Source organism: Lycorma delicatula, chromosome 2, assembly GCF_047948215.1.
Source record: "Lycorma delicatula isolate Av1 chromosome 2, ASM4794821v1, whole genome shotgun sequence".
NCBI lineage: Eukaryota > Metazoa > Arthropoda > Insecta > Hemiptera > Fulgoridae > Lycorma > Lycorma delicatula.
In genome coordinates, this window is record NC_134456.1 from 2,442,004 (window position 1) to 2,467,066 (window position 25,063).

The following is a 25,063-nucleotide window of genomic DNA, read 5'->3' on the forward strand; positions in this document are numbered from 1 at the left end:
ACTGTACATGGGATAGACTTTGATGAAGCTTTAAAATGTCATACAGAATAACCTATGTGACCTACTGTCATCTGGGTTTTTGTTGCAGTATGACCTCATTCTGCAACTCAAACTGTAGAGTTAATAAGATATTTTAGAAGGGAGCAAATTGAACACCCACCATACAGCCCAGACTTAGCACCGAGTGTTGTCACCTGTTCTGCTACCTGAAGGAGTTTCTTGGTGGTCAGTGGTTTGACACTGATGAAGTGAAAACAATGATTGAAGACTGGTTGTTTTCACAAACAACAGCCGACTGATTTCTATGACATGGGGCATAAACAATTTCGTAAAACACTATGATAAATGTTTAAACAAACAATGTAACTAGGTAAAAGTAGCATAAAATGTAAAGAGTGAAATAAAAAAGGTTTTTAACCATACCTTTATTAGTTGTGTTTGTATTAGAAAATGGATCGGACGTTACTTAAAAATAAATAGCTCTCATATATAAAACAACACATAGTAAATAGTACACTCAGAAACTATCTTTGACATATTTGAGTCTATTCCCAGAACTTTAAAACTAATTTAAAACCGTATGATAAGAAAGAGAATCTTGTCTAATAAAAAAAATAATTGTAAATTAACTTAAAAATTAATAAAATAAAGTTTTTATTTATTTATTTATATAATAAATCTAATTACACGATTTAATATTGCTAAAAATACTTTTTTTTAAAAATAACTAATTTTATCCTATCACCAAATTGTGATTCACATAAAAAAGTGCAAACATAAAAATTACCATTAGAGAGCATCTGGTATAATAGTTTACAAAATAAAAATTTGATTTCTGTAAATTTCCAATTAAAAATAATCTTTCTTTTTAAATATATCTTTCTTTTAATATAATCCTTTTTAAATATAATCTTTCTTTTTAATATATATTTGTATATCTGACACTTTTTCTTCAGGTTTTTAAACCTCAATCTACATTTCATTATCACCAAATTATGGTTGCTATCAATGTCTGCTCCAGGGTAAGTTTTGCAGTCAACAGAGAATTATATAAAGAACTAAAAAAAAATAAAAACCAAACAAAAATTAAAAGTTTTTTTTAAAATAAAGTAAACATAGGCCAATATTACGTGGTTAAAACATTTTGTTCTTAGTATTTGTTTATCAGCAAGGTTACATGTGATTATTTTACTTCTTTGTCACTCATTAAACGCTTTACAAATTAATATTCTCCATTCTTCTAAATCCTCAGCATCCTCTTTTTCTTAATGTCTGTAACATCATTCCTTCAAATCCAATCATTCCTTCATCCGCTGCCTCTTCTTCCCTACTCTTAATTTCTTAACAGATACCATAAATGTCAGTTGTATTCACCGGAAGAAAATTTGTCAAATGCTTTTTTGAAAATGTTCAAAATATTATAGGTAATGTCCACACGATAGTAAGTGGTATCTGGATTAGAAATTAATGAAACAAAAGAACTAGGAGAGAGTGAAATAAGGATGTATGTCATCTAAAAAAAAAAGAAAGGAAGGAGAAAGAATAAAGGAAATTAAATATGCAGATAACAAATGTTCACTGTTAGCAGGGAATGAACTGCATTTTATAATGAAGAGAGAGTAATTATAATTGTTATCTTAAACTGCTAATTAACTAGCTGATAATTAACTAACTCTCATCATAAAACTCTAGTTACTGTAAAAGCGGGGAAAGAGCTGAGAATAAAGATAAATATGGAAAAATGAAAGTTTGGACACCAGAATTGACAAAAAAGTAGGCTCTATATATTGTGCTGGAAAGAAAGATTAGAGAGTAGACAGCGACTTAATTACTAAAGAAGTTATGTGACTTGGAATGAAAGATGTATGCAAGAAATAAAAAGTTGATTATCTACAGGAAAAAAAATTTTTTAAAAGTGAAATGATAAAATTAAACAACACAGTTCTGCTCATTTATAAAAGGATTATCAAATCTAAATGATAGGCTTCTATTATCTTACTAAATACTTTTGTTTAAATTCTTGTGTAAAAAAAAATTGAGCAATATTTTTATACATTTTAATCACACGATGGACATCTTTAATGAAACTGATTTTAATTTAAAAAAGAAGTTTTATAAAATGCTTCAGCTTCATAAAATATTCCATGAAAGCTCTTTGGTTTTTTTTAACAGCAGTCATATTTTTTTTTGTCTTCAGTCATTTGACTGGTTTGATGCAGCTCTCCAAGATTCCCTATCTAGTGCTAGTCGTTTCATTTCAGTATATCCTCTATATCCTACCTCCCTAACAATTTGTTTTACATATTCCAAACGTGGCCTGCCTACACAATTTTTCCCTTCTACCTGTCCTTCCAATATTAAAGCGACTATTCCAGGATGCCTTAGTATGTGGCCTATAGCAGTCATAAACAAACAAAAATAAATAAAAAGACTGGCACAGTTCTATGCAAGAAGACTGACTTTTTGTTTCTGACACCCGCACTATTTTGTAGTCGGAAAGTACTGATTTTTAGAGTACAACGCATTACATAAGTTTAATAAACTAATAGACCATACATACAAGCATCAAATTTCACACTCACCACTGTGACTAACTGTATAAGCATAAATTAGAAACACACCGCTACACAGTCAACATAACCTCAATCTTTTTTGACCTCAAATTGAGCATAACTCAAGAACAACTTGAATTCTTCATCGAATTTTCATATGTAAAATTTCAGATACAGTACATCAAATCTAAATTTCAATAAAACTGATCAATAGTTTTCAAAATGTTAAAACCACAAAATTATGACTATACATATATATGAAACCCCAATTTAAATGAATGATATTTTCGTATTCCTAATGATTCAAAACACAAAGAAAATTCATTTTCAGCTCTCACTACCACCATGTAACTGAAAGTAATACTGTACTTTTCTTGAAAAGGTGGTAAAAAAATAACCACACACTAATGTTTGTATTGCTTATACGGATTGTTCTCAAATGTTTTTAGAAAGTTTGATAAATTTTGCACTTAACTTCTTCTCCATTTCATCAGCTGTTTCAGCAGACTTTTTCCTATAACCATTTGATTTTGTTATCTCTTTCTTTCTTTTGATTTTAACTCTCTTTTCAGCTCCTAATGCCATGATTGCATCAGCTTCCTTGTTCAAAATTCCTAATGATTTTTCCATTGCAGATTTTTCATTTTTAGCGTTTTTATTTTTTTCTTGAATCTGTTTTTTCATCTTCAGTTTTTTTATTTCTTCTGGTCATGTAAACAATGAGCGCTAGCCTAAGGTGCTTTACTTAAAACATAATCACAATTTCTTTCTCTGAATACATCATAAATGATACTCGATGGAATTAAACTTTCTTCCTTCAGATTTGCCACAATAATCGTTTTAAATCTGAATAGCTTCATTCTACAGTTGCTTGTCCATAAGATAACATTAAGATAAGTTGTACATTAAGATAAGTTGATAAGTTGTGGAAGAAGTGTTAGGAGAAGACCAATTTGGTTTCAGGAAAAGTATAGGGACAAGGGAAGCAATTTTAGGCCTCAGATTAATAGTAGAAGGAAGATTAAAGAAAAACAAACCAACATACTTGGCATTTATAGACCTAGAAAAGGCTTTCGATAACGTAGACTGGAATAAAATGTTCAGCATTTTAAAAAAATTAGGGTTCAAATACAGAGATAGAAGAACAATTGCTAACATGTACAGGAATCAAACAGCAACAATAACAATTGAAGAACATAAGAAAAAAGCCCTAATAAGAAAGGGAGTCCGACAAGGATGTTCCCTATCTCCGTTACTTTTTAATCTTTACATGGAACTAGCAGTTAATGATGTTAAAGAACAATTTAGATTCGGAGTAACAGTACAAGGTGAAAAGATAAAGATGCTACGATTTGCTGATGATATAGTAATTCTAGCCGAGAGTAAAAAGGATTTAGAAGAAACAATGAACGGCATAGATGAAGTCCTACGCAAGAACTATCTCATGAAAATAAACAAGAAGAAAACAAAAGTAATGAAATGTAGTAGAAATAACAAAGATGGACCGCTGAATGTGAAAATAGGAGGAGAAAAGATTATGGAGGTAGAAGAATTTTGTTATTTGGGAAGTAAAATTACTAAAGATGGACGAAGCAGGAGCGATATAAAATGCCGAATAGCACAAGCTAAACTAGCCTTCAGTAAGAAATATAATTTGTTTACATCAAAAATTAATTTAAATGTCAGGAAAAGATTTTTGAAAGTGTATGTTTGGAGTGTCGCTTTATATGGAAGTGAAACTTGGACAATCGGAGTATCTGAGAAGAAAAGATTAGAAGCTTTTGAAATGTGGTGCTATAGGAGAATGTTAAAAATCAGATGGGTGGATAAAGTGACAAATGAAGAGGTATTGCGGCAAATAGATGAAGAAAGAAGCATTTGGAAAAATATAGTTAAAAGAAGAGACAGACTTATAGGCCACATACTAAGGCATCCTGGAATAGTCGCTTTAATATTAGAAGGACAGGTAGAAGGGAAAAATTGTGTAGGCAAGCCACGTTTGGAGTATGTAAAACAAATTGTTGGGGATGTAGGATGTAGAGGGTATACTGAAATGAAACGACTAGCACTAGATAGGGAATCTTGGAGAGCTGCATCAAACCAGTCAAATGACTGAAGACAAAAAAAAAAAAAGTAGTACCATATTCCAAATATCACTATCCCCTTTTTTAAAAATTAATTACCAAAAAAAGCATCCAGCTTTTATTTATCCCTCTGAAATTCATTGAAATTAATTGGGCATTCCAACATTTCCTTCAAGAAACAATTTAAATTGCTATAATGCTGTATTATAGATATTTGAATCGATTATGTACGGTGTACGTATATTTTAAAACTTGCTTCAAAAATTTGCAAGCCATCAATGCAAAATAGATAACTTTTATCTAAAATGATTCATGAAAAATATTTTGAATGGATTTTTCTCAAAACTTTATTTAAATAAAATCTTGCTCCATTTACCCAAATATTATGGTTAACTTAGCATTCAAAAACCCTTGTATTTGAATAGATGCATTAAATCACGTGAAAAACTGCAACTCAAATCACATATGCAGGAACCTATGGAGGCACAGTTTATAATTTAAACTACTTCGGGAAAGAGTTGCATGTAAATTTCATTTTAATAAAGAAGAAAGTTAAATACCTAAGAGCCTATGCTCATCCTGGTATAAAAAGTAGGGGGTTTTTATCAATTCACATATTATTTCTACATCGTGCAAACCAAAGTGATTCAAGCATTCGCAATAAAGCCTTATGCTCCTGAAAACATATGATATTCCCGACATGAATTCACCACAGAAACCTATAATATGTCATAAAAATAATAACACAGTGAAAATCAATTGAAATAGTTATCATAATATTATAATACGATTTGACAGAAGTTTTTTCAATATTTCTCAAATCACAGTGTAAACTAAACAAGAACATTATGAAATGATGAAAATTACACGTGGAATCAATTGTTTTCTTTCTTAGACTTTTAGTGGATATAGTATACCTTACATCTATTCAACCACCCACTTCAGTTCAAGTGTCTGTGGATAATTTAAATTATATAAAAAATATAGGGCGATTATTTTTATAAGGCAAATTGTAATGTTATTTTCACGAGTATACAAAAAATTGAAAATTCTCTGGAACACAAATAAATATGAGGGAACCAGTATTTTTGTTACGGAAGAGTGCAATAAGGAAGTAAATATGATAAGAAAGAAGGTAATTAAGATATAAGTTAAGAAGCAGGAATCAAACAAAACGGTAAACTTAGAGGGAACAACTTCTTTAGAAGATAGAAAACTGCATTATACAGAAATATTGAAGGTACATGGAGAATATATGCAAGTGAAGAATCAGAAGAGGGAGCAAGGAAGCGATCGGCAAGAGTTCTGAAGAATGTTAAGAAGCACAAGAGATCATCAGGGCAGTCAACCTCACCATCCACTGGTAAGATTAAGAATTTTTTTCATGCGGATTCTGCATCTTTATCTATCAGAAAGTAGAATGATTTTATGATGATAAAGCATGTTTTATAACTTCTTAGAATATGGAGGAGTTTTGCAATATACTGTATTAATTTCAGTACTAATGAAACAATGTGCATGCCATTAAAACATTAAATAATTTATTTTTTAGAAACTTTCTCATTTCTGTGGTAGTAAAGTATTCTGTGCCCCAATATGACTGATACATTATGACCGTTTGCAAATATTGCTGTCAAAATAAACAAATGGGTAAGGTAAATAGGAATAAGACAATTTTTGGTTAAAAAAAAAATTTCATAACAGAAACCAATAATTAGTACAACAAATTTATGGCTAAATTACATTTCAGGTAAGCCAGTTTATGATACTATATATGTGTATTTCTATTAGTAGTAATGTTGGATTAGATCTAATGCATTGTAATGATAGTATTAAAAACAGTTCTAAAGCAAAAATATTAATACCTACTTTCCAAATCAGAATGATTGGATGAATTTATGACCGATAACATATCACAAATCGGTTTTGTAATTGCTGTATTATAAATATCACCATTTAAAAAAAACGCACACAGCTAATACAATAAAATAAACTAATAAATGAAACTTTTACATAAAATAATACTCTCATAAACACACCAAACTTTAAAGGCAACGTAAACGACATACATAACCTGAATATACACGTATTTTGTTTTCAAAAAATATCCAGTAGAATGCGGTAAAAAATTACCGGGATATAATCGAGCACACAATTTATAATAATGGGCACATGCCATATAAAATAACTAGTTCCGTTCTTTTAAGGTTATCTCAATACAATGAAATATTTAATTATTTTTACAATAATGGAATATTGAAACGGTACAACATTCTTAATAAAGAAAATTCATCCCAAACGGGTATAAAAATTATTTTCTAAATGTATGTAATTTATTTAATCTGATTATCTTTTCTTCTATTGCCGATTGAAATTTTGCAAAACAAATCGGTGTACATAATATGTAATTAATGGGAAATTGAATCATGATTGTTTTAAGAAAATCTGACTACATCCCATCGTTGTAGATCCCATTACATAATTTTGTTATCTTCTGAAATCCTATTTAATTCTTAAGCAGTTCTGTTGATGCTGATAAAACTTCCAATTTTGGTTTTGCTGGTCCTACTTCAAGTTTTAATTTTATTCCAGCCTTTATAAGATCATTTGGCTTCCTTTTGAGCAATGTTGTTACTTAATACACTTATTCCACCTTTCAAATATCTTTCCCTCTTCCTATAATACTTTACCATTTTTACTGGCAATTTCTTTAGTGTGTGTACCATTCCTATGCTTATCTCATGTTACTGTTTTTACGTTTTATCACATTAGTTCATACCAAAATGTTTTTTCTGAATTTTTCACACATGGTGAGACAAAGTGTACAATGATAAACATTGGAGTCATGTTTGAAGCAAATTTGAGACCAATGTTGGACACATTGTAAGGCAGTGCCTTGATCATGACATGGATTCTAAATCTCAGAGCTATATACAATCGCAATTTGTATACAGAGGGGTTGTTATAAAAGTATACTAATGTATATTCCCTTTTAAAAATTGACCCCTCCTTCTATTGAAGCCTAGACATCTGTAAATGAATAATGAAATAAATTTCAAAATAAATCCAAAATCTCTTGCATTATCAACATGGGTTAGATCATTGTTATTAGTCGTACAGCTATGGTAAGGAGGATTCCTTTTACTGATTGAAGAAGAGAATTATTCTCTTCTTCTGTAATCTTTTCTCACCCTATTTCAACGTTCAGTGGTCCATCTTCATTATGTCTACTACATTTCATTACTTTCGTTTTTAAATTGCTAGAAAAAGCAATTAAAAAAAGTTGGTTAGTTTTCTATCCAAAAATAATTTTTTTACTCGTGTCAATTTGGTTTTCAGGAGGGTGAATACTGAATTTTCAATGCACCTTTCTGTATTATTTCTTGATTAAATATTAAATGTTTGATATAGTTAATCAGCAAAATTCCCTTTAATTTAAAATGTACATACTGAAATTAGAGGTCTAGCTTTAAAATGGTTTGCGTATTATCTGGAAGGCAGAAATAAGTGCATAATTATGGGCGACTGAGTGAGCAATAACCTTCAGGTGAATTGTTTGGATTATATGGATGCATTGCTGGGCATCAACTTATTGGCTACCTTCATCTGATAATTTTGGAAAATGCTATTGTAAATGAATTTAGCAAACTATTGTAATGTAATGTGTGGTGCAAGTAGGGAAAGCCTTTCCCTTTTTTTTCAGTAAATATCTGTATTTTCATTAGATCTCTTTGTTTATAAGGTCTTCTAATCTTTTAAAAATGAAGTGGTAACATCAGGGTGATGATAGGTAAGGATGAAAGCTATTACTAAGGAGATTTTTTACACAAAATGTTATTGTAACAGGCCTTATTGTACATTGTTTCAAAAACCTTTCTTTTTTTAGACCTAAGTTCTTTAACTGTCAGCTGGGTGTGCAAGAAGTACTTACAATATTAATTTAAATTTAATTTTTAGAGTGGAATTTCTACTTTACAATTGAAAATGATTTAATCTACATGAAAGAGTAGTCAACTTTAAATTTAAATGTTATCAAAAAACAGTTAACAGTGCAATCCTCTGATTTTTAGCACTGTTGAAGCTCAACAGTTGAACTGATTTATATATGTGCCCACTATCTGCCTTCAAAAAACTACACAATATGTAAGGAAAGTTCATATATTGACTAATGAATCTTGTGCTCTAAAGAGAACAAAGGAGTCAGTCAACAGGAACTCTGAGGTCTGTAGCGATAGAAACAAACCTGCAAATCTACTTAATATTTTACATTAATCATGTTTCCAATTTGACATTTATGCTTAACAATAAACCTGAAGAATAAGCGTTCTAGCCATTTTCAATAGAACTACAAATATCAAAGCAATGATCATTTTTGATGAACAATTGTAATATAAATTCTAAAAATGCTGGACTACTTAGTAAGCGGTATACTATGATTTATTTTATAATGTTGTAAATCTACTCCAAGGATAAATTTTCATCAAAGAATTAACTGTTACAATAGGCAGAAAATAACTGGAATCAAAAGATACGAGTGTGCAAGAGGAGTTTAGTTCTATGAGATCAAATTATCATTAGAGCTGAATTTTAAAAAATTCTTTTACATCATGTATGCCACTTTGATAATGGTTTTATTGATGATCACTTGCATGCCCGTTCAATTTATAATTAGTACAAGTAACTTTCAACCACCAGCATGGGGGTATAAATAATGTCATATTAGAATATTTTTTGGAAATTTATGTAAACTTTTATAATTATGTTAATATAACAATAGAAACAAACCTGCAATTCCACTTACAATAAATATTGTACTCATACGTCCAGTTTTCCTTTGTAATTAGATACTTCTGCTTAACTGTACACCTGAATAATACGTGTGTTGTTGCTGCTTTTCGAGGTCACAAATCAAATATTAAATGTAATCTTACAACAATCCTTCCCTTAAACCTACTGATGGACAGTTGGACCATGAATTTGTGTAGCCTACACTAGTGATCATATACTACCATATTGTAGAATTAACAAGTTTTGTAATGCATTCTGATATTAGTTTTATTGTTGATGATGATGATGATTGATGATCGCTGAACAATGACTGATCTGTGACCCAATCGGTACCCATTGAACGTGATCTGTGATCTAATCAGTGCTCACTGAACAGGGATCAACTGTACAATGAACGGTGATTTATGACCTGATCAGTGCTCAATGAATAATGGTGATCGTGATCTGATCCATGTCAATGACAGCTGATTTATGATGGTGGTGAATACTTATTATTATGTTTCTGTTATGTAATGCACAAATCAAACTACTCTTTTATTTTGACACCTTAGGAACCCAAAAAAACAGATGCAAATATTCCATATGTACATGTATGTGTGTTCGGTATTCACTGCCCACCTGTAGCACCTCAACATGAGGTTTCTCCCGTAGGGGTCCCCCAAGCATCCTCGAAGGAGGCCGACTACCTATCCTGGAAGCCAGCAACCTCCTCTGCTAGAGGGCTACCCTTCCCGGCCCTAACCTAATGGATCCAGGCATGCATTTCGCATGCCCTTCACACACCTCAAGGGTCCCTGATGCCATCATCGGGAAATCCCGGGGTATAGTGACTTGTTAGTACCCACTGTCACCCCAAGGAGCACTAGTGTAGCACTGATGTACAGCTGCTGTAGTTGTTTTGGTATGTTGTAACATTATAATTAAATAAATGAATATTTAAAGTGGCCGCTAGTACCCAACACCCACATGAATGAAATACAGTATGTGCGCGCGCTTTAGTTGGAATCATTGAATTAAATAAACAAAAAATATTATATTTAAATGATAAATATTTTAAATCGTTGCATGTGTAAGCTATGCATCAGAAAAAAGCAGTATCTTTTTGGTTGGCTGATTTTTCAAATCTTGGGAGTGTAATTTGTTTTAAGGGTGCCTGTTTTGAGTTGGAACACAGTAAATTAGAGGAAATTGTATTAATAGTGTATACAGTTACTACAGCTACTGCCCTTTATAGAGACATCAGAGAATCCCATGTATTTCAATAGAAACAATTCTACTACCAATGTTGGATTTCATGAAATGACCTATTTTAATGGATTTAATCAAATGCTACTCTTTAAAACCATTAGCATGAACGTTTGGTAGCTTATCTGAGGAATTATTCCATAGAACTCCTAAAGTACATAAGTTCTTTTTTTGATTTAAAGGAAAGGAAGTATTGTTTTCAAAAGAAGAAATGACATTATTGTTTGAAAACCATTTATGGAGTGGAAAACTATATTGTTGAATAATTTAGAAATATCAATTTTTAACTGAATAACTTCTTCAAAGTTGTCTGAACCTGTTATTAGATCATCAACATAAAAATCTTTTTGAATGGACTTGCATACAAGTGGAGATTCATTTTAATTAAATACCGTGTGGACAAATATGAAGCACAAGTGGTTCCATACTGTTACCACACATAATGAGAAGTGTTTTATCTCCTGATCTGGAGAATCACGCCAAAGTATACATTGTAAATTGGAATCGTTAGATTTAACTAATATCTGACGATACATTTTAGCTATGTTAGAAGTAATGATGTACTTATTGATTTTGAATCTAAGCAATATGGAAATTAAGTTTTATTGAACTACAGGTCTAACTAAGAGAGTATCGTTGAGGGATAAACTGTTAGTGGTTTTCGCTGAACTGCCAAAGACAACTCAAATTTTAGTAGTTGAGCTTTATGAAAGCGGAACAGTCTTATTTAAGGTTGGAATTGTTGTTTAGTGTTCTTTCCAAAGATAAAAATCTATTTTTAGCGTTGACAAAGGAATCACCTAGTTGAATGTTATTAGCCTTGCATGGTAATGACACAACAAATTTGCTGTGATTATTTCGAATAGTATTGGTTTGAAAATGTTTTTAACATTTTTTTAACAATAAGGTTTCATTTCCTGAAGTGAAGCATCAGTATTAATTTCTTCCCATAAAGTAAAGTAAAGTTCACAGAAATTCTTGAGTATAGTAGATCATCAACATAAATTTTTTATGAGTGTTATGTACAAGAAAAGATGCAACATTATTGTTGCCCACACTGTTATTAGGAAGACGACCATTAATTATATATCCTAATTTAGTTTCCTGTATAATAGGATATCTGAAATTACAAATGAATTTCCGAGGAAGAATAAGACTCAAGTAGAATTCATTTCCAATTAGTACGTCAATGTTATTTGGTATTTTGAAATTGGGATCAGCCAGAAATATATTATGAGGTAATTTGAAGTGAGAAATGTCAAATGCATATGAAGGGAGGCTGTCAGTAAAATCTGAGTGTAACACTGTATTTGGATTGAACTAATAAATTATTTATGCCTGAAATGAGTAATTATTTTTATTAAGTTTAAGATCTAATTTGCGGGCAAAGCTAAATGAAAAAAATTTGCTTGCGAACCAGAATCTAACAGTAATCTACATGAAAACGTATTACCACGTATATCAGTAGTATTACATACAGCTGTTGACAGAATTACATTTTCATTTGACCGATTTTTAAACAAACAATAAGTTATACTTTCAAGTTTATTGCCGTCAACCTTAGAATGCTAATTTTATCCATAAGAACAAGCGTATTGTGTTTCTTATCACAAATCTTACAGACTCTTTGAACAACATTGATTAATACAATGACTTTTACATAAACAATTAAACAGCAATTATTTGCCAAAAACTTTTTACAATTATCTATGAACAAATTTAAAAATTCTTTACATTGATATAAGTAATGATTTGATTAACAAAATGAACATCGATACAAATTGGATTTTACATAATAACTAACATTATGAATTTTGTATTGTTCATTAGGATTTAAATTAAAACATTTGGTTAAAGATCTGGTTGTATTTTATGACGTTGTATTCACTTGCGTGTTTGAAATGGATAAATTAATATTTTCTAAAAGTTATCATCTAGAATAAAGAAATTCAATGAAGTCTGTAAAGGTGGGAAACCTCTCATTTGACAACCTTTCTTTACATAATCTTGAGGTGTTATGATCCAATTTAGATGTTAAAAACTGAACCACGATAAATTAATATGTATTAATAGGAAGTTTCATCGCTTTAAGTGAGTTCACGTTTGCGGATATTTCATTAATAAAATCGGAGAAAGTATCTACAGATTCTTTTTTTACAGAACCTGATTTTAAAATGCGTTCAGCATTATGAAAACCTACTACATATTTATTGTCAAACCGCACCTTTAATAATTCTAGAGCAAATATTTTAAAGAATGTAAATAGTGTCATTTTTTATTGTTAGTTAAATCATGTCTATTATGTATTAAATTAATAAATACAAGATATATTAATATAATACTGCCATTCTAAGACATTACCTTTAAATATTGCTATATTTATAGGTTGTAATTGAGTTTGTTTAAATGATGTATTTGTACTAACTTCTTGATTAGATGGTTTTTGATTAATATTATTCATTAAATGTTGCAATTTGCATTCTATATAGTACACTAGTTTTCTTTGACCTGTTCATGATGCAATGATGCAATGATAAAACATCATTGTCATAATCTAATTCAAGTTTTCATTGAATGAGGCCATATTTGCATTGTAAATAAAGAAGATTCCTTAATTTAATTTACAAGGCATGACTATCACCTTGTGATGGATCAAATTTGTCAGTAAATGTGGCGATTCTAGTTAGAGGCTTTTATTGATCCTCCTTGTTTAATTAATTGTTCCTTTTCTATAATAGTGATTTAAATTAATATAAATTATCGATAATGTAAATTAAATATGAAATAAATTAAGAAAGATCGTACATAAATGATGTTGTAAAATTAAGACACCGTGAATCGTAGATTTTTGAACTGAAGATTCTTGAATAACATTTCTTCAAATTGTAGATTTATATATACCTGCAGTCGGAGGACCAATAAAAATGTAAATCGAAAAGTAGAGATGTTTGTTTTAATAAAATTATTCTTGAGTTTTTGTAATTATAATTATTTTATTGTAATTGGAAATATAATTCATATGTATAACATTAATAACTTATAAATCTTTATGTAAGTTTATTGTATTAATAAATGTAATCAGTGAGAGAAGACTAGATGAGTCCTTAGAGACTTGTAATAGGACTGAATGAAGTGAGGAGATTGCTTATATACTGTGTACGGAACCGCTGAATCGTCAGGAGCCGTGTAACCTGTAAAGAGCCGAGTGATGCTGACAGGAGCTGAGTGCATCTCAAAGGAGCTGCGTGAACTGTATGGAGCCGCTGAATCATCAGGTGCCACGTGCAACCGAAAGAAGACAAAGTTCTTTAAATTTTAAGTCCTCATGAATAAAACCTTACTCTATAACCCGTTTTCAACATTACTATGAGTCAAATTTTCTTCTTAATTTTGAAACTTCTGTTTTTTATTTAGAACAAAAGAATATTCCATAATAATTTTACTTTAAGATGAAAGAGAATAATGAAAATACAAGAGATAATGTAATTCCAATAAGTGATGTTAGAAATTGGTTTAACCAGGAATTGTGATTTACTGTTTACATAAATTTATACAGAATGTTTATAAAATCGTGAGCTGGCTATACTTTTGGATTCTACTTTAAAAACTAAACAAAAAATATCCATAGGAAAAATTGCAATTTCTTCTTTGTTCTTCCCCATCTGTCATTTTGTTACTTTATAAAAAAATTTATATCTCAAGTTGAGATAGAAGAATCACATCATTATTTGGTATAAAAAGTCTTGGTAATAAAAGTTTTAAAATTAGCAAAAAATCAGGACTTAAAATACCTTAACAAATTACAAAATGTTACAAAATCAAAAAATGTTAATTTTTTGATCCGTTATATAAATATAAGGTTTTATCAAAATGTATGTTATTAAGCCTTTTATTATTTTTAAATCGGTTAAAAATAGCCGAGTTATGACAGATAATTGAAGTTGTAATTTTGTGTCTGTTTTCATGTCCTCCACTTTATGTTCAATTTGATTAAATATTAATTGTTTTTATTTATTGTTAATTCTAGTATTGTAAATTAGTATCAAATTAAATAATAATTTTACGATAGACCTATTATCTTTTCATGAGCACAGTATAAATATATCATACGCATTATAATACAGGCAATATTTATTTAGTCGTGCTACAAATGTACGTTTACCCGGAAGTCGACCGAATTGAACAAGAAAGTAAACTTGCTGAAATGTTTCAACAAGAAGGTGCACTCTCGCATTTTAGCCTAGGCGTTCGACGGGGCCTTTCGATGAAAGATTTCCTGATCGTTGAGTCGGTCGAGCCGGTCTAATGCTTTGGCCTGCGAGAAACCCGTATTTGACACTCCTAGACTTTTTTCTACGGGAATTTAAAAACAATCGTCTTTTTGGGGGTGGGGGTTCGATTTTGCAATTATTGTTATTTTTTAATCGTTAACAAATCGCCTAAGAAAAATATGGCGAAATTCCCTATAAAGTGACAAAATCGCCTGTGATTAGACAGAATCTGGAGATATTGAGGGCAAACTTGTTCTAGAGACTCATCCCGCTGACCTTTTACGCTGAAAATGTAATGACATCAATGCTCCATATATAAAAGTAATCTGACCACGTTTGGTCAAAATCGGTTCAGTAGTTCTTGAAATAAAGTGATTTAGAGGCCAACCCCAAACACACACACTATGAACCTTAACATACGAAAAATTTCCATCCGTTCTTTTAGGTTTCTTAGGGGTCAAAACGTCAACCCACCGGGTTGGTCTAGTGGCTCCCAAATCAGCTGATTTGGAAGTCGAGAGTTCCAGCGTTCAAGTCCTAGTAAAGCCAGCTATTTTTACACGGATTTGAATACTAGATCGTGGATACCGGTGTCCTTTTGTGGTTGGATTTTAATTAACCACACATCTCAGGAATGGTCGAACTGAGACTGTACAAGAATACAGTTCATTTACACTCATACATATCATCCTCATTCATCCTCTGAAGTATTATATAAACGGTAGTTACCGGAGGCTAAACAGGAAAAAGAAGAAGAAGAAGGTGTCAAAACGTCAAGATCCGGTGAAAACCACATATGCCCAAATTGGACCGATTACAATACTTTCCCTTCTATACCTATAGCGCTATCTAGACGGGAAAGTAAAAATGGAGATATATATATGATTTATTGGATATCTTTCTTTGAAGAAATAATATCACGCTGATTTTCCTGATGGTATGGTAGCAAGACTGCCTTTTAACCAGAGATTTCGAGTTTTAATTATAGATACTAAATTTTTTAACAGTGTTCGTCAGTCAGATCTTGCGATAACGACCTCAGAAGCGGTGTAAACGAATCCTGTTGGCGCGTTAAAATATCGACTTTTGAAATATAAATGTTCTTTTTTTATTTATTAATTAGCTTTTATTTCGATTAATTTTTAATTATATTCTTGCATTTTATATGAGAATAAAGTTAACGCGTCAAATTAAAACAGATATCACTCAAGGCTAACCCTAGCGTTTTTGCCGCCGTAGGCAAACCCCAAAAATCCCGCCACCGCCAAGCTTCAAAAATAGTTTAAAATTAAAAAAAAAAAAAAAACAGAATTATAAAAGAACTATGTTAACCAGAAAAATGACATATAGTTGAATTAAGATAATAATACTAATATAGATTTACGTAAAATTGTTTTATTGAAACAAAAAATTACATTTTTAACGAGTTAACGACAACTAAAACTAGTACCTACTATTTTCAGAGATGATTTAAATATACTTTTAAAAAAATAAACAAAACTACTAATAAATAGTAAATAATATTATTTTCTACATTGAAGTAATCGAAATATATTTTTGTGGGTAGTTATTTTTTTTTACGCTCTAATTCAGGCGGCTTTGCCGCCGTAGGCATCGCCTACCTTGCCTACCGCCGGCCCCGAAACGTGAAAAAATATTAATTTTACCGTTTATCGAAGAACAGAATGAATTTTTCCAAACATAGTTTACAGAAGTATACTTCTGTAAAAAAAAAAACAACTTTTTTTTCAAAACTTTGAACGTTTGTTTAGTGATATTACAGATATTACTATTGAAAATAACTCTCACTGTTTGAAAACCTACTTAAATATACGCTATCACAAATTTGAGTATACAATTAAATTGTAGTCTGTTCTACATTTCACTGTATCAAGAAAGTTGGACAGTTCAACAAACAAAAACAACAGAATAAACCTTTGTAAACCATCTCGTGGAAACTGAATTCTTACATAAAATTACCGACACGCCGTGCAAATCCTAACTTTTTTAAATACGGATAAAGTTTGCGTGATCCACTTCTCAGTAAGAAATATATAAATATAAATATAATTGTCATAAATAGTAAAATTTCTGTTATACATAATGTAAAATGTTTGGACCGTCTAATTAGATAATAAAGTTTCATCAGAATAATAACCCGATTTCATTTACAGTGGGTTAAATCACACTGTGTTGCTTTGAAGTATTTTATTAAACGCTAACGATGATAGGGTATACATAAACGTAATTTATACTATTATGTTTTGCGATTACTTGAAAAAGTAAAAAAAATACATATACTAAAATAGACTATCAGAACTTCGTTTTGTACCGGTAAATATGATTCGTGTAAATTATTTCGTAAATTATAAATTCTCATGTTTCCGTGCATTTATATTTATGAATGTATAAAATTTGCTAAGAAGTAAATGCTATTTATTATTTTAATAAAAATTAAAAAGCGAAAATTGTAATTAACTGGTAACAGATTAACAAGCGATTTTCCCTTTGCAAGCGTGCATGTACGTATGAACCTATGTTGTACACATGTAGTTCTATCAAGACGGAACATTAGATTTGATTAAATTAAATAAAAAGCTTTATCAACCCCTCCTGTACCGTCGGTATATTAATTTAATCTAGTTTTGAAGGTACAGTTTTATTTAATTTATTGTAAATACATCGCTTGCGATTTTAAAAAATCCAGATTGCGATTAAAACAAAATGTTTATAAATAAATGTAATAAAATATTTTTTTATACTAATAAATAAAAAAACAAAATAGTTCAATAGTCGATGACAAATATAATTTATACAATTCTATCGGTCTATTTTACAAAGACGAATTTTACAGATAATTATTTTTTCGTTTAATTTTTTTGATGATGCGTCAAAAGAAAAGAATTGTCAGTCGGTTACTAAGGGAGGGTGGAGTGAGATAGTGAGGGGAATCACCCCCCTCACTGACCCGCTGCGCCTCTGTCGCGCTGTCCCTCTGTTAAACACGAACAGAACGGCCAGCTGTCTTCCTTCGCGTCTGATTGGCTACCGTCGGACAGTACTGATCACGCCACAATTCAAATACAACCGTTAACGTAACGGTCATCACTTCAAAACGAGTAACAAAGTTAATAGCAATCACTATTTCTTATATAGACGTTCGATATAATTAAATTAAATCAAGATTAGTCCATTATTTTATATCGATTTAAAATAATAATTAATTTCCTTTAATTTTAATAAATACATTAAAAATATTACGATAAAGTATATTCGTTTTGTAAAGTAAAAAAAAATTTAACAATAAATTATAACAGATCAAATTTCTCCTGTTTTATTTACAATACGACCTCGAAATATCCTACACGTGTAGTTTAACGAGCGAGGAATAATAGAATCAAACCCGAGCGCAGCTTTTTTCAAAGTTAACAATCGACTGATCGGCCAGTTTTTAATATGATTGTTATAAACTTACTTTGAAATAAAGCATTAAAGGATAAAAAAAAATAATCAGTAAAACTTATAATTAAATCGATTATTTATGTTTCTAATAAATAACGTAACAGACGGCCAGATAAATACAATGTTGCGTTACACGCTATAAACAACCTACATTCCTACATTTATGCAATTCTTTAATGTTTATAAGAACATAAAATATAATGTTATTTAATAGATCAACAAACATCAACTAAACCGTTTGCCGACCGACCTCCTAAGTAAGAAGCTTCGTCCGGAGGTCCCGGGTTCGAATCTTAGACACGGTTGGAATTTTTAATTTAATTTATATTATTGACTCGTTTAATTATTTATCAAAATATGAATTTATATTACAGAATATAAGGTATATGTTTAGTGAAGGCTGTTAGTTCAGTTTTTAGTCAAGGTCGCAGACACAACGTTGTTCGAAAAAAAACAACGGTTTTTCCGATTTCGCATTAAACGGACTAGGTTTTGTCAACAAATCAGGGAATGGTGTTATAAACAACATAACCCAAGCTTGTTTATTATTACAATTCTGACCTGTGTGCGATGCCGTTACCAGCTGTCGCCATCTTGGCAATAGCTGAACGGCATCGTGCGTTGGGTGTGTTAGTGGGCGCGATGAAAATTATGATTGAAAATCGGGCGGCAAATACTGAAAGATTGATAAACGCTATATTAACCCACTATATTATACCCTCCATCGCATTATTTAATCGCGTACTATTATTCTTAATATTTAATTCATTAATTAAAATTTTATTTGGCTATAACTCTGGAACCGATGAAAATAATTATCACTTATATCGTTGAAAAACTCTCGATGAGGATTTATTATTGCGATTAAGAAAAAGTCCAGGATCCAATTTTTTTTGGATTTTGGGCTGTTTTGGACACTTTTAGCCCGGTCGATTGCAATCAAAAGGGAGGTGCAAAACTAGATGTTATAACAGTCTTAAATCCAAAATTTCAACATGCTACGGCTAATCGTTATTAAGTTATGCGAGATATATACGTACGTAAAGACGTCATGCCGAAACTGTTCAAAATGGATTCAGGAACGTTCAAGATGGATATTTCCGTTGAAATTTGAAAAACGAAATTTTTCGCGATCATAATACTTACTTTACTTCGTACAATTAAGTTAACAAAAAAAAAAAATTTGTTGTGCTATATGACAGCTAATTGGTATATAAGAAAAAAGTCTAACTTAAAATGTCTAAACGAAGGTAGATTAGTTCACACATTACTTGATCTTAGTATTATTAATAAATAAATAGATCTCATCTCTCTCTCACTGTGTGTGTGTTTGTTTGGGCGCGTGCGTATTTGTATTGTAGATTTGCTTACAGTAAACGTTGTAATCGGCTAAGTTAGATAAATTTATAATTAGTGTAATCGTATCATTACCCCCTTACATACTACTTGTTAATCTTTTTTATAATCTATAATAATTTGCGGTTCAGTTTAGTTGTGGAAAATTTTTCAAATACTAATCTGGTATCGAACCCAACACTTTGGTTTAAGATTTAGTAAGCAAAGCACGTTTTCTGTGGCACTGAAGCGGCAACATTACATTTTTTATTGTTAATTATATTTACCAAAAAAAAAGTATAAAAGCAAGCACGCGAATGTGCTTTTGTATACGTGCAATCATTATGTGTACGTGCGCGGTTGTAATTATATATAATAAATTGAATATTAGATAAAATTAAATAATTGAAAGCCTCATAATTACCCGTTTATGTACCGTTAGCTATGTTTTTTAGCTAACACATACAGGCGAATTTTAAAAGTCGTTTTCATTTATTATGTTGTACAATTTGTAAGTTATCACGGTGAAAAAAAAGTCAGAACAAAAATTTTGGCTAAATTTTGTCGAATAAAAAAATTAATAATAAATCTGACCGTCTAACGTAAAAACCGACCGTTTCGAACTGCAGAACACATCAATATAAATTTCAAGAAAAGTGTGAAAATATTTGTAAAGTATTTCACGATGACAATAAAAGGAAATTTACCTTCCTAAAATAGATAGCTAAATTATTAATCACCAAATGCAGACACAGGTAAAACGTAAATTTTTTAAAACAAAAACAGAACTTCAATAAAATATTGATATCCGAAATAATAAGTAGCAATTATTAGAGCACATTTAAATAAAAATAAATTTAGTATACAAAAAAATGAGCAACCCCTTTTCTAGTGTAACGGTACTTACTTGAAAGCAAATTATTTTATAAAGTAATCTACGTATATATATTTTATTTAATTTAAATTAAAATAACAAGAATAAAAATATATTTCGCTAAGCTAAAAATAATCATTTTTGCCAAACAAAATTTGCAAATGATGAAACGTTCATTAAATTCCCATAATTCCTGCTAATGAGTTAACCTTTTGTAATTAATCACATTATTTGTGTACTATTTTGCTTATTACATAATATTTTATTGAAAGAACTTACCTAATTTACATGTAGAATTCTTCTCTAAATGGTCGTTTAGATTCGTGTAAAACACTACTATATATACCGAAAACAAATAACGTATAAGTAAACAAAATTTGATACGGTTTTAAAAACACCATTAGATCGGAAAGAAATAAATATCATTTATTGTACATGACAACGTTAATCGTTCGTTAATACTACTTATATTAGATTAATAAGTTATCAGAAAGAAAATATTAGATAATATTACAATCTAAGTTTTCTTTATTTTTACTCCATCGCTGTATATAATGGAAGAAGCTAATAAATAATATAAACAAATATAATTTTTCATGAACGTAATAAATATTTTGACACACGCAGTTGTTTTGACTAATTGTAGCCGAACCAAGTTGAAGGACGAAATAGTCGGATACAGTCACAGCAATTACGCTTCCTGACCAATTCTATCTGTACACTCCCTTTTACTTACACCAACACGTACAAGTTACCGCAGTTAGTAAATTTTTTTCTCCGCTCTATCCGTAGTTCAGAACCCATCTTTTTATTTTATTCTGTTAGGTTTTTTTTACTATTATTTTCTTATTAATCTGCATAATTAATTTTAATTTTCTAATTAATGTTTTTATATTAAAATATTTTTAAACTTTTTTTAATATAATATATTTTAAAATGTATTTTTTAAATGTAATTAATAATTTTTTCACAAAAAAAACCAAAAGGATTGATTTCTAACAGACATTCGATTTGGTTTGCTTTAATTCTTATTTTCAATTAGAATCGCATTCTCTTAACTGAATTTCAATGGTTTTCTGAGAAAAAGAAATTTTGACTATAAAAAAGTAATCGGGTTTATTTAACTATGTTGCTTTCCAACCTGTTAACTGCCATCTGTGATCGGAATTAAGTAACGTTTAATGATTTTACAGTCTAGGAACTCTTTATAACCGAATTTAAAATTATATAAAGTTTCATATCATTAGTAAATATCCTCGATGAATCGGGAGCTAAATTAGACGGTTCTGAAACTTCTTCAAGGTTTGTTATTTCAAAAACAAAACGTTAAATTTTTCAACGAATAAAACCTATCTATATTTAATTTATTCTGTAGTAAAAAGATTACGTACATATGACAATCTGCCATCGTTTAAAACACACACATACACGCACACACACACAGACAAGAGTTTATTAACCTCCCCTTAGAGACTATTGAGTGCGATATTAAACTCGAAAATCTTCTTTTTCCTTTCCTTATTTATACAAAATAAACAAACTACGTATCATTGTATTTAATAAATCATTGTCTAAACAAATATTCAATTTTAACAAATACAATTGTTACATTTTAAAATGCGTACAATAAGATAGATTAATAAATAAATTACACTGTTGATTCTTGTATTAAAAAAACCGTTTGAAAATAAAGATATGTTGCAAAAGGTTCTGGTTTCGAATTCCTAATCTCAGACAGGCTCAATATTCTTACACCCTAAAAATTCATTTCATAATTAAAGAGAAAAAAATAACCGGATATTATTAATTTGTTGGCAGTTTAGATTAATAAATTGTTTAATATAAAATAGATTATGAATATTTGTTTTAATAATGCGTATTAAGATCACGACAAGTTCCTTCCCGCGCTGTCTGGCCAGCGCCCGTTGTTGAACACAGTTATGTAATATTACTCAATCCACTCGACAACAAAGGTTCAAGTTTAACAGTCTGACGCGCTTTAATAAAATCCCTTACGCGATAGAGCTGAACTGTAGGAAGAATAAATCGATTCCGTATCTAATATTTATATGAATATAAGCGAACTGAGACAGAAGCATTACGCAAGTAATTCTGTGCGGCAACTAACAATCAACTAGTGTCTTAACGTTATGAATAATTTTTTTTTTTTTTTTAATTATAAGCATATTACGCTGCTGCAAACCCTCTCCAAGCTGAGAAAAAACCTTAGATCTTCAGACTACGAGTAACGTTCTTTTAATTGGCAATACCCAGAGTCTTAAGTCCAAGCCAAGAATCGAACCCAAAACCCTCAGTATATCATTCGGTTGTTCTATTACGGAGGTGACAAAATAGATTACAAAAATCCGACAAAATTTAATTCCATGTCACTCAAAGAAATTTCAATATAATTTTTGGATCAAACTGTTTCGTTCATTGAGAGCCAGGTATTAGTTAAAAACGACGAAATATATTTTAAAAGATCTAAATAAAATAAAATTAGGCTTTATACGTATAATAAAGTGAACTAATAAATAGATCTACGGGTGTATGTACGCTCTTACACACCCATTCGATTTGGATATTGTAGACAGGCCGAACCGTGAAATTTAGAGATAATACTAATCATTCATTACCTCCTTGCGTACTGTTCGTGGTTTCTATAATCTACATCGTAAAAGATGCGGTTCTGTTATTTTTCTTTTTGAGAAGATGACTGTTCGTCTTCTCAAAAAGAAGCAAATCTTTTGATCATCTTCTCAAAAAAAAACTGCAGTTCCAGATATCGATCGAATCTGGAACTTTTAGTCTAGCAGGTAGCTTGGCGCTACCTCTTCTCTAATAGCATGTAGATCATGTTACATCTAAAAAAGAAAAGATTAATAATACAATTTTTTTATTTCCTGATTGATATTTAAAAAAATATAATAACACTTAATAACAAAATTGTACGTGCGCGCGCGTGGGGGTCCGTATTTACATGTAGTATATATATATATATATATTTTTTTTTTTTTGAGGACGAAAAACGGTTGAACGTTGTCATCGCCCGGATGTACTATATATTGAGCTTGATTACGTATATAAATTGATTATACGTATTTAAATAATAAGTAAAAATCTCGTTATAACCCCTTTGTGTACGGTTGGCTGTTGTTGTAATATGTCCATTTATAGTTTTAAGCGAAAATTTATTCTCTTTAATATTTTATCTAATTATAAGTTGGTCAAGACCGATAGTCAATTTTAAAAACAATTTAATATTAGACGACATGTAATGGATGCTCTAATGTTGAAAAAAATTGATGGTGATGACAGTTTGCGAACCAAATTTTAGATATAATAATTTTGTTGTTAAACTAGCGAATGTCTTTCGATGACGTCGATTCCGTAGTGGGGGGAAGATGAGTCTAACTAAAGAAATTCACCGAGATGCTTTGTTTTGTGGTTAGTTATTGGCGGGAATTATCGGTAGATAGCCGACTGAATACGTAATGCTTCCAGTTAACATTGACGTCATCCAATTTACATCTTTTTACTGAGATATTTCTTATTACTGATTAAGGTGAGTTGTATTTATTTTTTTAATATTATTGGCCAATTATTATTGGCAGTTGTTTTATTCTGTGTATGTGTTACTCAAATTATTTATTAGATTAAAAATGTTAGAACCTAATTTACTCTCGTCTATTTTTACAAAATAAATTTAATAATAATAAATTTGTTTATTTATCTCTTAATAGCGGCTAAACAGTATCGAAAAAATAAACAAGTTATATGTTTGTAAGAGTATTTCGTGAGTAATATATTAGATGTATTTCGTGTTAAATATATTATGTTTTAAGTCGGGTAACGAGAATGAAGCTAAGAAAATAATTCGCATCTGTATCGTTATAAAGAATATACCGATTTACTAGAGTCCTGGGTTCGACACCTAAATAGCTTACCGTTTGTTCACCGATCTCAATTAATATCGTTAAATATTCAAATAAATGAATAATACTCGGGAATAACACAAAAATTTGAAGAAACTATTTTTTGATAGGAAAGAAAGTAACAAATAATCGTTTTAATAAATTTGTAAAAATATTTTTAGAAATTTATCGGCGTAGTTTTTATTTAACATATATATATTTAATAATATAAGTAAGAAAGGAAAAAAACATAGGTAGTGAGTTTGTAGAAGGCAACCAATATTTTATAATATGAGTTCGACACCCAGTAAGGACTCTGTATAATCTTAATAATTATGCATACATATTATTTAAAGCAGAAATTATTCGTAAACAGTACAACGAGATATATACAACAAATAGTTCATTACAGATTTTTATATTTAACATTTCCCGTGTTTACTTTATATTTTTTAAGCTAAATTAAAAAAAAATCACAACATTGTTGAAAATGTATAGTCGATCGTTCTTTTAGAGGAAAACTATTTTTAAGAAAGAT

The 25,063-nt window shown here is 30.2% G+C and overlaps 2 protein-coding genes across 6 annotated transcripts in view; one reads left to right on the plus strand and one right to left on the minus strand.

The window, feature by feature from the left end:
* Positions 1-25,063, minus strand: part of LOC142320419 (serine-enriched protein-like) — an 89,721-nt gene that overhangs the window by 47,461 nt on the left and 17,197 nt on the right. Inside the window, exon 1 of one of the 4 annotated variants that reach the window (XM_075358138.1) lies at positions 20,891-21,499. The exons of 1 other annotated variant lie outside the window; for it this stretch is intronic. The gene's annotated coding sequence lies outside the window, so the exon portion shown is untranslated. Of the gene's footprint in view, positions 1-6,505; positions 6,726-20,890; positions 21,500-25,063 lie in introns of those variants that run through there. 2 more of the 4 variants (XM_075358139.1, XM_075358135.1) reach the window with 2 other exon arrangements.
* Positions 24,033-25,063, plus strand: part of LOC142320418 (uncharacterized) — a 117,297-nt gene continuing 116,266 nt past the window's right edge. The window contains exon 1 of one of the 2 annotated variants that reach the window (XM_075358134.1): positions 24,033-24,176. The gene's annotated coding sequence lies outside the window, so the exon portion shown is untranslated. The remainder of the gene's footprint in view (positions 24,177-25,063) is intronic. The other variant, XR_012755379.1, reaches the window with a different exon arrangement.